The sequence below is a fragment of the Mugil cephalus genome, chromosome 18 (assembly GCF_022458985.1).
Source record: "Mugil cephalus isolate CIBA_MC_2020 chromosome 18, CIBA_Mcephalus_1.1, whole genome shotgun sequence".
Taxonomy (NCBI): Eukaryota; Metazoa; Chordata; class Actinopteri; order Mugiliformes; family Mugilidae; genus Mugil; species Mugil cephalus.
Window position 1 is genome coordinate 16,751,045 of NC_061787.1, and position 17,491 is coordinate 16,768,535.

At 42.0% G+C, this 17,491-nt stretch overlaps 1 protein-coding gene and 1 pseudogene across 1 annotated transcript in view; both read left to right on the plus strand.

The window, feature by feature from the left end:
• Window positions 1-17,491, plus strand: part of LOC125024448 (B-cell receptor CD22-like) — a 59,386-nt gene that overhangs the window by 20,480 nt on the left and 21,415 nt on the right. The window lies entirely within an intron of this gene.
• On the plus strand, window positions 1,684-11,341 carry LOC125024449 (annotated as a pseudogene).

Consider the following 17,491-nt stretch of genomic DNA (forward strand, 5'->3'; position numbering starts at 1 on the left):
TTAATTAATTAAAAATCCTACAGTGTGATATCCTGGATTCTTCACAATAGGTGGCTGACTACATAGTATTTTTTTCTCCGCGGATCCAGCTTAACAATTTCATATATTAGGAAAGCTATTAAGGGTTTGAATTTTTTTTGAAATCACATGATGGTAGGTGAAGTGCAGGGAAGTGCCTGCAGTAAAGAGGATAAAACTGAACAATAAATGTCATGATTCTGTGTCCTGTTCTATGATATTTTGAGTTTCCTCTTTTATTTTGTTAAGTCTCTTGGTTTCCTGTTTTGTGTTACTCCTCATGCCTTCCCTTGAGCGCTTATTTGTTTTTTTTTGTGTGTTCTGCCCTTTCCCTTTTTAATTTCACCTGTGTCTCATCATCCCTGGCCCTGTTGTGCCTATATATAGCCCTGCCTTTGCCTTTCTTCCCTGTCCAGTTGTTTTAGTCTTCTTGTTTTGTCACCACATGACCTCATGTTTCATGCACCCTTGTAATTTCTTCTTTTCATGGTGGTATTACCTGCCACCTGCAACGCTGTGTTATATTTTATTCACATTTCTTGTTTCAATTAAATACCTTTTTTTGCCTCATCTCCGGGTGTCCTGCATCTGGATCTTACTGCAAACCTCACCTCCCTGACAAATAATTGTCATTTAAAATCCTCCTCATCATGTTTAGAATAGGGTCAGCTTTAAAGCATACCTTCACAGGGAACTCCTGAGTGTCACCTGTGTCTATGAGCTCTTAGTAACACAACAGTGAGAGGGAGACTGTGATGGTGGCGTCATGAGGCTGAAAGGCTGCCTATCAAAAGAGGAAGTTCAAAAACAATTTGTAGAAAATGTCTCTGTGTGAGTCGACACTGACTGAAGGAACGTTGAACATGATGTATTTTCAGATTTAACAGTAAGTCCAGTTTATATCTCCACATACAGCTGCGCTCAGTCGGTGCCTGTTAATATGACCCACTGAGGTCTTAAGATTTTATTAACATGTTTCGTCTGACACAGATGAATTTAGACAACACAAACAGATGTAGAGATTGCTCTTCAGACGATAGTCTATGCAGATTAACACTTCGATGTACCCTGGGCAATAATAGTCAAGGGCCCCATCATCACGACCCCAGGATCACCATAAACTGGCAAAATACACAACAAATTACAGTAATATACATATACTCAATACTTCAATTGAACTGTCATCAAGTGTATTTTGATGTATTCTGTGCAAATGCTCATAGAATGAAAGTTACATAACTACGGTTCTATGAATCCTGGATGATCGCCAGAAATTGTGGTATCCACTGTAGCTTCCTGCAGGAATGCTGATAGAGGGAGCAGCAGGTGGGACATAGAATTACCTATGCGTCCCATGCGCACCGCTGTGTCACAGACTTTGGAGAATAGGTCATCCGTAACCCGACACTGGGGACAAGGACACCTCGCATCTGGCCTCAGAGCCTCATCAGGCAAGACAATTAGAGCAGCTATAGTGGGTCAATTGCTATAGTCAATTGATGGCATGAGGCCCAGGCCAAACTTGATGGCAGCCGTGCATCCTGCATGGCTGCCAGGGTCTCTCCGTCAGATGTTGCATGAGAGGGGGGGAATATAACTCAAAAGTAGACATATAACAAAAAACAAGCAAACATACATTAAAGTATTGTGACGACCACAAAAGTGTCACATTTTGTGTTTTTGAAAAAGAGTAAAAAGAGAAAAATTGTCTTTTATTTTGAATACAATTTATTGTAATCCATTTTGAAAAAAGGTACCCCAAAGAGATTGCATTTATTTTTGCGGTGGTTTATTTCCCTATTCAATGTGTATATTGCAATGTTTGCTCCATGCCAGCAGGGGGCGAGGGCGGGTTCGGTTTTAGTGACTTGCATTGCGTTTTCCCCTCATTACTGCAAGTGCCTTGAAACTGACAAGCCGCGTCCTCATCTCTCTCCTGTTTTCAGGTTTGTAAATGTTCAAATATGCTTTGAAACTAGGATTTAGCCATGCCGGAATGTATTGGGGATGTCTGTGAACTATTTTAGTCAAGTAATTTTCGACGGAGACTTTTGGCGGTTTTGTTTGAAGTAAGTTTGAAACACGGAGGTGAAGTCTAACCGTTTTACAGTGTAGTGATCACGCGCTGCCTACATGGTTGTTGAAAGCAACTCAGTTTAATGCACACGCCTCCCCCACGTGAACGTACGCCTCAGTAATGTTTTAGAAACTTACAATGTTGATGTGTAGCGTTTACTTTGCCGTCTGTAAGGTCCCAACCATTCGTTTTGAAGTGTGATTCTGCTAGGAATGTTCATGGAGGAAAAAAGGTGACTGTTTAAAACGAGTTTTGTTTACATTAAGCACTTTGGGTTTCCAGTGGTAAAATGCAGTACTGTCTTGATTTAAAACGAAGTAAAATACTTTGATGAAGAGTCAAAAAGTAACTTGAACATTATGCTGGTTAATATACCATGGTCTATGTATTTCATTTTTGATAAATAGGTTAAAATACTAAGCTGAAGAGTAAGTGAACATGTATTTTGGAGAAAAGAGATGTATTCTGTTATGGACTTTGTATTGAAGAACATTTTGAGTTTTTGTATTGACATGGACACTGAAATTCATTGAGAATGCTCAAAGGACATTGAATACTGAATATGTTGAATATAAAAAAGAGACATTTAACACAAGAGTGTATTTAAAAGTGAAACTTTAATAAAAATTACTGCAAGTGCCTTGAAACTGACAAGCCGCGTCCTCATCTCTCTCCTGTTTTCAGGAACTTAACTGTTAACCAGGGTGCCGTTGCTACGGTACCCGTTACAGATTTTTGGTGGCCCGTACGGGGATCGGCGTCAGATGCGCAGGCGACAAGTACAACCAGAACCAGCTGTGTGAAGCGTCCCAACACAGTTGATGACACTTTAGCCCATGCACCTGGAGGAAGATTGGGTCCTACATCCGCGATGTCAGCGCCTCTTCAGCCCTCCAGACACAACCTACCCTAAACATCCATCATCTGAGATGCACATGCTGTGCATCCACCACAACGAGTGCCAGTGAAGCAACGTGCCTGTGAAGCGGCGACGGTGCTAAGCAACTGCAACCAGACCTGGAGCCACGGATGAAAGAGCTGCCTGGAGGAGCGACCAACGGCGAGGAAGACGGAAAAGCAGTCATGGCGGACGGTGAGAGACTAACATCATTATTTGACCTGACCTGTGAATTTCCAGCCTCTCCTTCAGCTTCTCCTCCTACTCCATCTCCTCAGCCTCTCTACTGTCTGTCTCCTGACAAGGATATGTTAATGCATGACATATGAACAGATTAGGGATACAATGATCATCGAGTTTGGGGGTACAGTTGTTGCCTGAGCAAAAAAGTCTTTCACTTTCAAACAATTATTACATATAATTTATCCCCCAAAAATCTGTGGCGAAAATACAATAAAACCTCAGATTCTAGATGCTCATTTAAACATCTTCCATGCAAATACATGAAAACAATGGGTAAAAGTAACTTTTAAAAAAAGGTGTGTTTTTTTATCATTAAATATTTTCTTTTATTCAATATCTGTATTGTTGAGCTTATGCAGTTATATACCCTTGAAGTAACTTACACTACACTCCTGTCCTGTGCAGGTTGTACGTAGCATTACAAGCAGATGGAGTGACTGTGGGGACGGCCAATCACATGTTAGCGGGAGACTGGAAGAGCGATATTTAGGTTAGAGGCAGAACTTCTAGCAGCGACAGACTATTAACGCTTTGTGTGCTGTAATTATTAACTAAACACTATGGACAGGTTGAGTGATGAACCAGTAATGGCTGGATAATGGTAGGGACGTGTCCCTAGCGTCCCTACCCAACTCTACGTCCCTGCAGTCGGTGCCTGTTAATATGACCCACTGAGGTCTTATAAGAGTTTATTAACATGTTTAACACGGATGCATTTAGACAACACAAACAGGTGAAGAGATTGTTCTTCAAACAATAGCCAGTAAAACAGAGGAAGACGTCCGTTATGAAGACGTCCACTTCTCTGGGCTCATACAAGATGTTACTTCATGTTAAAAGGACAAGAATATGTTGTGTTTACTGCTCTGAATTCAATATGTGGAAACTCTAAAAGCTCCACAGCCTGTAGTTCACATGGTTTTCTCAGCTATGATCTTATTATAGTTACTGTTAGTGGTTTATCTTCTTATCTGTTCTGGTGTGTTTCATAATGTGCACATCTCCATATGTAGAGCTGGTACAAAGATCCCACAGCTGTAAATGAGGAACTACAGTGTGATGACAGAAATATGCACCAACTATTAGCAGCATCATACTACATTGTAATGAAATGTGTCTTTTCAAACACATTCATTGATTTCAAATTACTGCAAACATGAACGAGTCGTTTTTTCCTCAAGATGATGAGAAGAAACTGAAAACTTGAAGTGAACAGAGGAAACTGGTTATTTTGATTCTGTGGTGAAGTGACGTCATCATGTTCACAGGAACAGAAAGTATTGTCTCTGTCTCGCCTATTTTCTTGTTTGAAAATTTTTTGCAGCAGCTGTAAAGGACTCTGCATCTGATTTCCATCCAGCTGGTTTGTGAACAACCTCCTCCACCTACTGAGCCTCACATGCCTATGGGTGTTGGTGACTTTCTATCTACAGTACACAATTTGTGATAACGTATTTTAATAAAGCAAATGACAGTGAGTAATGTGATAAATATCATCTTTAAAATAAATAAATCATTCACACCCTGATGAGCTCAAGATGTCCCTAAAAGGTGACTTCCTCATTCACTGAGCTCAAGCAGGAAGGATAAAGACTTCTCGTATTTTTACCTCATTTCAGTCATGTGACATCTATCAGCAGTAGAACAAAACCAAGAGAAGTTTGGACATTTGCTTTTACATCACGACACCTAAACAGAGAAGAGAAGTTTGTCTTAGAGCTGCAGATTCATTTGGTAAGAAAACTATTACTGATTTTCACATTTAAACATTTTAACCTGAGAGGAAACACCTGATATATTTTAATTTCTGTTTTAGAGTAATGTGGAGTTATTAAGATTTTAATGTGTTTTTGTTTACTCAAATTAATCACATAGTGAATTTTGTAAAGACATTAAAAGATGTTGACAAACAATGTTTTATTAAAATCATTTGTTTCCAGTCTAGGAGATGAGTGTCATGGCAGCCCTGTGTGTGAACGTGGTGACAGTCAACATGTTACTGAGTGTCTTGTTTCTTTCAGGTGAGCTGTTTGTTCAGTCTCTTTTATTTGGAGACATTACTTGAATCATTTCTATATGGAAATGTTTTCTCGTGACATTGTTCAAAGGGTCTACATGTAACATGCTGCAGATGAACTGGAGTTTGTGTCTCATCAACTTTCTCTTCAGACAGATTTTGATCCACATGATGTTCATCATTAGTCTGGTTTTACAGGTGTTTGGGCTCAATGTGGTGACAATACAGTCCTCTTCATTACTGCACCAAAGAAGATGGAAGCACTGAGTGGATCTTGTTTGAAAATCCCATGTAACTATAGAGAGAAACCAGGAAAAGGGTTTGACAGCAGCAGAGAAATCTTTGGAGTGTGGATTAAAAATGACTCAAGGTTTGGAAATCATCCAAATAATGTAGTCTTCAACAGTAGTGGGTCAGTTAACATCTATCCAATGAATATTACTGGAGACCTGAGTCAGAAAAACTGCACCACTCTGTTTTCTGGTTTAAAAACAAGTCATTCAGACACATACTACTTCAGAATTGAGAACGAACCGTTCAAGTCAACAGCTTCTTGTGATCATCTACAAATAACAGTCAAAGGTAAGACAGATTTTGTTGTTTAAAATAATGTGAAATCGATTACATCTTAAGTCAAACTCTGCTCCCTTTCTACTCATGTCATCACGAAAACATGTGAACTGATCGAAAAATGCAAAAAGCTGAGCTTTACCAACAATAAAACAATGGTTCTCAAACAGGGGTCCCCGAGTCACAGCTTGGGGGTCCGCAAAATAATTTGTAATAAATTCTTAAAGTCATGACGTTGTCACAGTCTGCCCCTCAACCTTCAGTACTTTTCCACTGCTTCTGCACTCACTCAGCTAATCACCCCACCTGTCGCCCATCCCCTGCAACCAGCCCCAGTATATACTCACCAGTTCCACTCTCACTCTTTTGCCATGTGAGATTTTCCAGCACTCTTCTGTCTGACTCACAGGTATCGACCCAGCCTGTGTCAGACTAACCTGCTTTGTCTGCCTCCTGGTAAATTAACCTCAGCCTTCCGTCTTCGACCACGACTTCTGCCTGTGCCCTTCTAATTCCTTGCCGTGAGCGAGTGATCCCTGAGATCCCTGTTCCCTGCCTTGTATGTTTCCATTTCAGCCTCGCTGGCTTCAGCACTAGTCCCTTGGAATTTTTTTCATCCTTGCAACCTGTCCTCCAGATCGTCTGCCTGTTCAGTTTGCCTCACCAGTACTGAGTTTAGCCTGTTCTGACCAACTATGTTGTAATTAAACAAGTCAGTCTGTCATTGATCCTGTGCCTTGTACAGCTTTTAGGTTCATACTACACCCGTCACAGTCGTATCATTAAAAAAAAGGTGCATAATTACATGTGGGGACCAATAAAACATTAAACCAATTACTCCCTCCTACATTAGTTTTGGGTCAAAAAGTCTGATGACTGACACCACGCAAGTCTGTCACACTCCGGAATCCGTCGCTTTACTCATGAGGCATTTGCTGCTCAGCATTTCTTGCTTGCAACAATGGACAAAAATTTTTTGTATGTCCACTTCAAGTGATGCCAAGGCCAAACTATCTAAACTGAGAAAATATGACGCTTATCTCGAGTTTGGATTTATTGAGGCCAGTGAGGGGAAAACCAAAATGCATTGTGTGCCTTCAGGTGCTCGCAAATGAACCCACCCAAGTTAAAACGTCAAAGCACCAGGGTAATGTTGCCTCCCGAGGTCTTAACCAGGGAATGACTGACTGGATATTATGTGTTAAATAATTATTTAGAATATCTCAGATGACAACCTGAACTGAAAACACTGGCCGTAAACCAGACCAGGACCACTGGGGGGAAATAAACTATGGGAATCTCCGATTGAATAATTTAAACATTTGCAAAAGCAAGATTACCTGAGTGCAGCTGCAGTTCAGAGGAGGAGCGATTACAACTACACACAACTACAAATGCCACTCGGGCCGTAACATGTAAGCACAAAACAAAGGATTCTGGACTCACAAATGGTAGTAAAAATATGTAACTGGTGTGAGGAGTATGAGGGGGTCCTTGAATGTTTCTCCCTTGTAAGGTGTCCCTGACCTAGAGGAAGCACTAGGACGCAGGTGCTTCAATAAATAAATAAATAAATCTCATCTCATCTTCCATACTACTTAATCCTCAGGTCACCAGCCTATCGCAGGGCTAACACAGAGACAAACAACCATTTGCACTCACACACACACCTAGGGTCACCAATTAGTCTAACGAACAAGTCTTTGGAGGTGGGAGGATGCAAAGGATGTTATCCAGACATGCAAACGCCACCCAGAAAGGCCCAAGCTGGACTCAAACTTGGACCTTCTCACTAGGAGGCATCAGCGCTAACCACCGATACTTCACTAAAACGTAGTTAAAGAACAAAAAGAGGACAGACATATTGCAGCTGGGTAACCAACCACTCCCTGCCAGGGCACTAGGAGTATACTACTTTACCCAAATTAATATAAACCCAAACATACTTCAACATAAAACAACACACTAATAAAAGAATGATAAAAGAATGTGCCACCACAAACCTTATCACCTCCTAGAGTGACCTCCCAGCACCCCAACTGTGCTGGTGAATGGAGGACACCACCCACTGCAGCACTAGAAAAAGAAGAGAGAAGGTTAAGAACTAAATGAAATTAAAACTTATACTTAACAATAAAATCAATAAGGCTAAAACACATGAAACTTGACAGCGGTCGTTGCTACGGCTTCATATAAGGCAGTCAACTTTTTAGTATTTTCTTACGAAGCCAGTGATAGGACAGTCACTACCACATGGAGTGCACACAAAGGAAAGACCTGAGGAAAGTGGAGCCTACAGTCCCACCTGCTGCTAATCAGCCCTTCCTACAGTCTCCGGCCTCCCCTGATAAATAATAATAATGCATTGGTTTTATGTAGCTCTTTTCCATTTTAGACGCTCAAAGCGTTTACAGTTGGACGCATTATTCATTCACTCCTGGTGGTGGTAAACTACCTCAGTAGTCACAAGTGATCTGGGACAGACTGATGGAAAACGTGGCTGCCAATCTGCAACTACGTCTTCTCCTACCACCTTTAAACATCAGTCACTCACAATCATACACCAAGGAGCATACATCTGGGAGCAAGGTGGGTTAAGTGTCTTGCCCAAGGACACAACAGACAGACTAGGGATAGGGCAGAATAGAAACGCCAACTTTTAGGTTATTGGATAACCGCTCTACTGGGGACATTCAATTCTGTAGATGAGTCTGTGACTGTGAAGCGTTTTGAGTACTAATTGGTGGAAAGGCTCTCTATAAAAACAAGACTATTTACTATTTAATTCAATAATTAATAGTTCAGTAAAACAATGTGTGTTTGATGTGAAACCACAGATTCTCCTTGGAGACCCACAATTAACATCTCAGGTGATGTGAAGGAGAAGGAGTCTGTCACTATCACCTGCTCAGCTTTCACTCCCTGTCCACACTCCCCTCCTCAACTCACCTGGAATCTACAACAAGACCCTCACAACAAAATAGAGGAAAACACAGATGGGACCTTTACAACTAAAATCCAGGAGACCATCACTCTGTCAGACACACATGATGGAAACAACATCATCTGTTCTGTCAGATATCCTGTGAATGAAGGAAAAGACGTCAAGACAGCAGAGACACAAGAGACTCTCAGTGTTTCATGTAAGACAACCAGAGTTTGTTGTTGAATCCTGTCAGCACATGATGATTGATGGGATGTCAGCTGTTTGGGATGAATAAAATCAATCTCTGTCACATTTTCCTCAGATGCTCCTAAAGACACCTCAGCATCCATCAGTCCATCAGGTTTGGTGTCAGCAGGTAGCTGGGTGAATCTGACCTGCTCCAGCAGAGCCAAGCCTCCCATCAGACACTTCACCTGGTTCAAGAACAGCACAGATGGACCCATGATCGTATCTGAAGGACACTTCTACAGCTTCAATGTGACTGATGGAGGAGTTTATTACTGTGTGGCCTCAAATCAACTTGGTAACCAGACGTCACCGTGGATTCAGCTGAATGTTGGAGGTAAATATCATCCAGTATTTATTTTTCTATCTTCTCTCAAACACAGTCAGTCTTATATCTTGTTTCATTTTGTCAGTACGTCCACATTAAATCATGTCTTGTTTTAGGCTCCTCACACTGGGAACCAGTTCTTGGAGGAATCATTGGGATCATTGTCCTCTTCTGCTTGATCATCTTTGTTTGGTAAGTATCACATATCAAAGCAGCAAACATGACTCAGTTACTGTCGCTGACATTTTAGCTGCACATCCAAAAACATCTGTTTCCCATCAGTCTCAACATTTTACTGTCAAACATATTGACTCTAAAACACAGTATAGATAAACTAACAGCCTCTTATGTTTTCAGGTGGTTAAAGTCAAAGCATCAAAGTCAACAACAGACTCAGGTTAGTAATGACTAAACTTCTCTGTAGTCTACCTGACTCAGTGTTTAGTTACTTTATATATTACCTCTATCAGAGCAGCCCACTCAACGTATTCAGTAAAAGTAAAAGTAGTCATGTAATAAGGAAGGATTCAGGTAAAGATCTTCCTCACTAAACATCATATGTGGTTCATTTCTTCTAGAGTCAAAGAGGTGAATATCAGGTTGTTGAAGAAGCTGCAGGTGAAAAAGAAGAAAAAAAACATCCATTATGGAGAGATCAACTTCTCCAAGCAGAGACGTGACCCGTCCTCTGACTCAGTGCAGGACAGTGGACAGCAGCAGGACACGGTGTACACACAGGTCAAGATCAAGAAACCAGCAAAGGGATTAACACAGACTGTTGACGACACAGATTATCTCTATGCTGAAGTCAAGAAAAAATGAGAACTGTGTTTTGTTTGTGTAGAGATTCAATTTGACAAAATCAGTTACAGAGAAAAACATTAAGAAAATGCTAGTTTTTGAAACAGTTGAATGAAGAAACCTGGGTCCCGAGTTTACTGTTGACGTTAATAATATTGTAGATTTGATCTGTTCAGACACAAGGAGCCAGAGCCCTGTGACTTTATTTTTAAATGAGCTTTGATTGTTCTGTAATCCATGCTGTGTCTCACAACGCAGTGTTCTGAACGCTTTGTGATAAAATACACCGGTATGCCACTATGTAAAAAAATCATATCATAATGGAAAAAAATACTGGTATTCAAAACTATTGGCAAACATCTGAATGTAGTGACTGTAACAATAAAAGTCAGTCTCACTATGAATATTTAAAAGATGTTTATAAAAGCAAGATTTATATTTTCATCATTTTGGACTGTTCTGTTAAAATGACTGTGGAAGATGGTGATTGAGGATGAAGAGGGGGCTCTGCCATCCTGCCTGTGTCTTAATATTATCATGTCATAGTATTTTTGTTTTCTAGGTTAATGTTTCTATTTTCTGTTTCTTCTGAGAAGCTGACGAAAATTTACATCACCCCATGATTAACTAATTACAATAATATCAGTACTCACCTCTTCCTGGTTGTCCTCCCAAGCACGGTGCTAAACTGTGAGATGGGCTCGATCACCTGCTTAAAGGCTCCTTGAGTAAATCATTAAATCATTACAATATAGGGGACACAGACTGAGGCACTGATGATAACCTGTATCTAGGTAGAAATGGGCTTTGTGTGGTCTTGGGATTTGGCCTCAGACTCATGTCTCTCTGTGGAAAACCACAGCAGATCAACCTGACATTACTGAGACTCAGTTTAAAACTACAGTGCAGAACATTTGTCTTTTGTTTCTGAAAGTGAGAAAACTAAACAGAAACAAAAAATAATTCATTACACAGACCCACCTGGAAGTCCTCCACCTGAAGTTTTTACATAAACAAGAGCTGTCAACATTCAAATCAGTAAATCACTTCCCAACAGTGAAATTCTCCAATTGGAAAGTCTTTATTTTTTGTTCTTTGTTCATACAGACCTTCCCAAGAGATCAAGCCAGACAAAACTGGTAGTGAACAACAGTCAAATACTTAAATATGTAAAAATACATAAAAATTTTTTAATAAATTTTATTCAAGCAAATGTATTCTACTGGTTAGTTGTTCATTGTTCAGCTATTATGGGGCGACAGTGGTAAGCAAAAACTCCCTCTAAAGCCGGATTTACATACACACCCTACCTCAGGCATGTCAAACTCAGTTTGGCTCTGGGGCCGGATCCAGACTTTCTGTTCTCAGGTGGGCCGGATCAGCAAAAGAATGTCAACTCCAAATATTAAGCTTTGTTTTTCAGTACTATGCTTTATCATTCAGCCTACATTTGTAGCCTACCCTACATATTATAATCACGGATAACAAGGGATCTTTGCACAACACATTTATTCAAAACCAATGAAAAAAAAAAAAAGATTTTTCATGTTTGGCCGTGAATGTGTTCACAACTGGTTTTTAACAGTTGAGTGAATGCAGTTTTACACCTGAACCAACTCACCACACTAAACAAACTCAAGTGGGAGCTATAAAAAAAATATTTTCGCCTTAATTGTCATACTGCTTTGAAATAAATGAAAAAAGAAATACAATATAAAATAAAATAAATAAATAAATAAAAAAGTTATAGCAGTGCATGGGCAATAGGATTAGACTACATCAGATCAAACTACTAGGCTGGGCCTACTGAGGCTGAGAATATACTGCACAATATTAATTGTCTTTAATATGACATACTTGTCTTTATGATGAGTGGCGCCGAATATTAAACTCTTTGAACACTGCAACTAGCTGATTACATACCAAGCACACTGGTTTTGCATTCAGTTCTGTGAATAAATACTTCTCGGTCCATTTCTCCTGGAAAACTCAGCACTCCGTGTCCACTCTTCTTTTTTTTGCCGCATGCTTGACGTGAGCGCCTTTACACATTTACTGCCCTCTAGCGGCCGGAGGGAGCATTTGGTTTGTATTTATTTTAAAAAATCACAACTTTTAATAGAAATTAGCTAGAGACTCGCTTCTTTTTTTTGACATACTCAGAAATTTATGCCGGGCTGGATTAAATGACCCAACGGGCCGGGTCCGGCCCGCGGGCCGTACGTTTGACATGCCTGCCCTACCTCCACACCGCCCCACACCTCACTGCCCCACACCTCCCCAGCTTTTTTAAACTACCTTTTCCATTGGTTAGGAGTGACCCGCGCTCCCCCTGGTTTTGCGGGCTTTAACCACACCCACACTTGATACTAGCAACAGCAGGCTACACAGTGAAGTTATGTTCCAACAACCAGTGAACGAAAGAAAACAACTGTTATGCAGTTATGAGCTTTCAAGCAGAACACAATGAAATTAGCGCAGGACTGCGCCAACGGTGTAATGGATTCAACCAGAAACTTGCTTGACCAGAAACTGGGGTCACTAATTACCATAATGGCTGATACTTACCTGTCCTTGAATGGGGGGTGGTGTGAGTCAAATAACAGGTGTTGATCTGTGTGTGTGGGTTTCCTATATACTTCTATGTTGAGGCTTCGATCTTCTTCAACACGTACCAAACAGTCCAAAAAGGCCAGACAGGCCCCGCTGATGTCCTCCCTGGTGAACTTGATGTTGCTGTCCACTGTGTTGATGTAACCCACACACACAGATCAACACCTGTTATTTGACTCACACCACCCCCTGGAACACAAACTGGGAGTCATCAGAACCCTCCAGCACCGAGCACAGACTGTCCCACCAGACAGGATGGCAAGGACAAGGAGGGAACACACATTAAACAAACCCTCAAGACATGCGGATATCCCAACTGGGCCTTTGTCAAAGGCTCAAAAAGATATCCCAGGAAGGACAGGGAAGAGGAACAAAACAGAAGGAAGAACATCACCAAGGCAAGCTTCCCTACTGGCGCTCCCTGTTCTGTGGCCATATATCCCGTCCATCTCCTCAATCCGTTTCGATCAGCACCGCTTGTATTGTTGTGCCCCTTGGTAGCCCAATAATCGGCCGACATTTTTTTTAAAGTTTTTCCTTCATTTGTTTTACCATCCTGATAAAGCCAAGTTTGGCCATCTTAGCCGTGATCTGCTGAAAACCCTTATCACTCAGAGAGGTCCCGTCCAACTCCCGCAGTATACTCTCTTCTCCCAACAAGGACAGAAAAGCCCTCACCCCCTGACCACCTTTGGGCAGGGTAGGACCTCCAGCTCCTTCTGGCCATTGGTGTGTCTTTCTCTAAGGGGTGTGATGGTGGGGGAGGTGGGCTCCAGATGGTGCTTCTCTCCATCTACCTAACACTGATCTTCTTGTTCTTTCTTTGTCTGGTGTTCTCACCCTCCACATTCACCAACTGCACATTGTCTTTCACAACAGCTGCTCCTCTGGACTCAATGATACTGGCTCTCTCGTTATGGTTTGTGGTGCATTCAGGTCCCGGAGTCTACAGAGATGATGCAGAGAATTAACAACTAGACATGATCCTTCTCCTCTTTCTCTCCTTCTGAACCTCAGTTCAGGATGTGACGGCGTTGCATTCTCATGTGTCTCTCATAAAAAAGGACCTATGCTGACTTCTTTCTTTCTTCGCACAGATGAGCCGTTGAGTTGTTCAGTGTGAGCCAGCGGTCATTCAGCTCCTACAGACAGTCATCTGGATGTAGAGTGTCAGCGATGTAGTGTCCTTCAACAAGAGAGATCCTTGTTATTGTCTGAAGCATCTTAACTTTAACTCTTGTGTAAAAAGTCACTGTGTGATTTCCATACCTCCTTGTGCGATGCCAAAGTGGTTGATGGCGCTGACCAGACTGTAGCAGCCTCCACCCTGAGAAGAAGCAGATGACATTTAGATTAAAGTGCATTTTAAAATGAAGAGTGTTTCTTACCCTGGCAGGATGTCTAGTATGGATTGGCAGCTGAACTCAAAGTCTTCTTCCTAGAGGACATCACAGAAGAACAGGATGTGTGTTAGAAACTGTTGAACTCAATGACACCACATGCTCACACACAAACAGAAGAGGTGTGTGGTTCATGAGTTCAAAGGTCAGTGATGATGTGACCGAATGAGGACTGGTGGTTCTTACCCTCTGGTAGGCCTCCAGCATTTCCTCCATTGTTCCTGCAGAAATCACATCTAGAGAAATGTTGGTGAACTTCTCCCGTCTTGTCGTCTCGGCTCCACATCTGCACATTAAATTAACAATATGTTTAAAATATAAACACAAATGTATCTTTGTACCTCACTCATCTGACTCTATGACAGAGTAAACATGTGCATGGTGTTAAACTGTGTAGTCTTATGTCTTTCATGTCCAGGTGTTCTCCATCCAGAACACTAGGTTCTCTTCCACAGGGCAGGTGTATGTTGTCCCTAAGCCTGCTGCCGCCTCCTTCAATAGAGGACACAGACTCTGAATCTGGTCCAGGACAGATGTCAGGAACTCATGAGCATCCTGAATTAAAAGAAACACAGGAGGAGTTTATAAACTGAGCACACCATCATGAGGAGATGAGATAACAAAAGAAGTTCAGGTGACTCACCTTCTGTTCATCATCCCTGAACTCCAGAGCCTGGCCCGACACTGTGTCCTAAAAGAAGTGTAGGAGACGGCGTTTATCTTTAGAGGCTGTGGATGTGTGTTTCTCCTGGAGCTGGATCAGTTGTCTATAGAAAGAAAAAAGAATACAGACGTTTTTGCTGTTAGATGTGTTTGTCCATTCAGGTCTTTCAGGGACAGGAGGCTCTGCAGGCTGGAGTTAAGGTAGCACGTCTGTCCGATGTTTGGAAATCTGTCATGAGAAATAAAACCAGTCAATCACTTCTTCACTGACCCATCACAGAATGGAGCTCATATTCTCTAACAGTGATTTGATAAAGTCTTGTCTTGCTACGGTTCTTGTGATGTACTGACCCAAAGTTAACAATGGTCCTCTTTGCACAACTCTTGGCAGCAAGTTTTGTTTTCTTGTTGCAGGGCGAGAGAAAAAAACAGTCAGTAAACAACAGTCAGTAAAACACATTGAGGGGCTGAACATTGTTTAGATCAGTAACCTGCAGGGAAAAGATCTGACATGAACACACTGTATGACATGTCTGTGAAGGTTCTCAGTCATCCAGGTCATGGTAATCCAAAAAAGTGTTGAATAGGGTCAGCTGGACTTGTAGAATTTCTTGAAGACGTTTCGCCACTCATCCGAGTAGCTTCTTCAGTTCTGATGAACTAGTGGGAAATTGAGGTTTAAATAGGAAAAACTCTGTGGGTAGCACCCACCAGAAACTTGCTTGACCAGAAACTGGGGTCACTAATTACCATAATGGCTGATACTTACCTGTCCTTGAATGGGGGGAACTGTGTGCCTAGGCTAACTTACCCTATGAATAGAGCTCTAACGAGGCTATTGTCCATGGGAACCTGGAGGCTCAATGTGTGAATGTTGTTGAAACTTCTTGGGGACAGAAGTCAAAACTGAATTATAAATAGTTGGTAAATTAAATCTCAGTCCACCTCCTCTGTTTAGAGAAGGTTTCTCCATTTTGACATAGATGGCTTCCTTAACTCCTCTCTCAAACCATCTGTCCTCTCTGGCCAGGACTTTGACGTTGTTATCCTCAAAGGAGTGTCCTTTGTCCTTCAGGTGGAGGTGGACTGCTGAGTCGTTTCCTGATGAGCTGGCTCTCCTGTGTTGGGCCATGCGCTTGTGTATGGGTTGTTTGGTTTCCCCAATGTACAGGTCTGTACATTCCTCGCTACACTGAACCGCTTACACTACATTGCTCTGTTTCTGTCTAGGTGTTTTGTCCTTGGGGTGGACCAGTTTCTGTCTAAGGGTGTTTCCAGGTTTGAAATAAACTGGGATGCGGTGTTTACCAAAAATTCTCCTTAGTTTCTCTGATACCCCAGCTATGTAGGGGATGGTGATGTTCTTCCTTCTGTTTTGTTCCTCTTCCCTGTCCTTCCTGGGATATCTTTTTGAGCCTTTGACAAAGGCCCAGTTGGGATATCCGCATGTCTTGAGGGTTTGTTTAATGTGTGTTCCCTCCTTGTCCTTGCCATCCTGTCTAGTGGGGACAGTCTGTGCTCGGTGCTGAAGGGTTCTGATGACTCCCAGTTTGTGTTCCAGGGGGTGGTGTGAGTCAAATAACAGGTGTTGATCTGTGTGTGTGGGTTTCCTATATACTTCTATGTTGAGGCTTCGATCTTCTTCAACACGTACCAAACAGTCCAAAAAGGCCAGACAGGCCCCGCTGATGTCCTCCCTGGTGAACTTGATGTTGCTGTCCACTGTGTTGATGTAACCCACACACACAGATCAACACCTGTTATTTGACTCACACCACCCCCTGGAACACAAACTGGGAGTCATCAGAACCCTCCAGCACCGAGCACAGACTGTCCCCATCAGACAGGATGGCAAGGACAAGGAGGGAACACACATTAAACAAACCCTCAAGACATGCGGATATCCCAACTGGGCCTTTGTCAAAGGCTCAAAAAGATATCCCAGGAAGGACAGGGAAGAGGAACAAAACAGAAGGAAGAACATCACCATCCCCTACATAGCTGGGGTATCAGAGAAACTAAGGAGAATTTTTGGTAAACACCGCATCCCAGTTTATTTCAAACCTGGAAACACCCTAAGACAGAAACTGGTCCACCCCAAGGAGAAAACACCTAGACAGAAACAGAGCAATGTAGTGTAAGCGGTTCAGTGTAGCGAGGAATGTACAGACCTGTACATTGGGGAAACCAAACAACCCATACACAAGCGCATGGCCCAACACAGGAGAGCCAGCTCATCAGGAAACGACTCAGCAGTCCACCTCCGCCTGAAGGACAAAGGACACTCCTTTGAGGATAACAACGTCAAAGTCCTGGCCAGAGAGGACAGATGGTTTGAGAGAGGAGTTAAGGAAGCCATCTATGTCAAAATGGAGAAACCTTCTCTAAACAGAGGAGGTGGACTGAGATTTAATTTACCAACTATTTATAATTCAGTTTTGACTTCTGTCCCCAAGAAGTTTCAACAACATTCACACATTGAGCTTCCAGGTTCCCATGGACAATAGCCTTGTTAGAGCTCTATTCATAGGGTAAGTTAGCCTAGGCACACAGTTCCCCCCATTCAAGGACAGGTAAGTATCAGCCATTATGGTAATTAGTGACCCCAGTTTCTGGTCAAGCAAGTTTCTGGTGGGTGCTACCCACAGAGTTTTTCCTATTTAAACCTCAATTTCCCACTAGTTCATCAGA